We start from the raw sequence: 711 nt of genomic DNA, 5'->3' as shown, positions 1-711 counted from the left end.
ATTGGAAAGCATTGTTGTCACTTGCAGTTTTACAAATTGCTCCTTACATCTTTTAATGGTTCTCCTCTTCTTGGTCTGTTGTGTGCAAGTTTAATTCTCCTCTCTCTTCATCGCCGTCCTTCAGTCTCCGACCCGCCCTCTCTCCTCCTCGCCTCCTCCTTCTCCTTATTTACTGGGTCGCTGGTGTGCCTCATGCTCTGTATAGGGCCCCACTTTGCATTTTCCTGCCTATCAGAGAGCTTGTGTGTGTGTGTGTTTATGTATAGGAACCCCCCTTCTCCTGCTAGCTGAAAGCTTAAAGACAGCGTCCCTCTCCTTCAGCCCAGAGGCTAAGTCTACTATCATGCTAATGCCCATGTCCTGAGACTAATAGGTCCTTTTACACTGGAGGTTTTCATTCCCCTTGCCTCACTAAAGGGTTTAGTGCCAAGGCCCTTTCTCTCCTTCCTAAACTTTTAAACAGGATAAATATTTCTGTGATTCCTCCGCCTGGACGATGGGTTTGGAGACCGTTCTTTCTATAATTGGCTCCAATGGCCTTGTTACGCTTTCTGTAAATACACCACGCAAGATGCAAGAACGCACAATTAAAAAGGCTGATCAAAAAAATGAGAAAAAAAAACAGGATTGTGCCGTGCATATGAGAGTATGTGTCTCTACCCGCGTGTGTGTGTGTGTGTGTGTGTGTGTGTGTGTGTGTGTGTGTGTGTG

Source organism: Anarrhichthys ocellatus, unplaced genomic scaffold (genome assembly GCF_004355925.1).
Source record: "Anarrhichthys ocellatus isolate YVR2014 unplaced genomic scaffold, GSC_Weel_1.0 scaffold2, whole genome shotgun sequence".
Lineage (NCBI taxonomy): Eukaryota > Metazoa > Chordata > Actinopteri > Perciformes > Anarhichadidae > Anarrhichthys > Anarrhichthys ocellatus.
The sequence above is the reverse complement of the archived record's forward strand: the minus strand, read 5'-3'. Positions refer to the sequence as shown.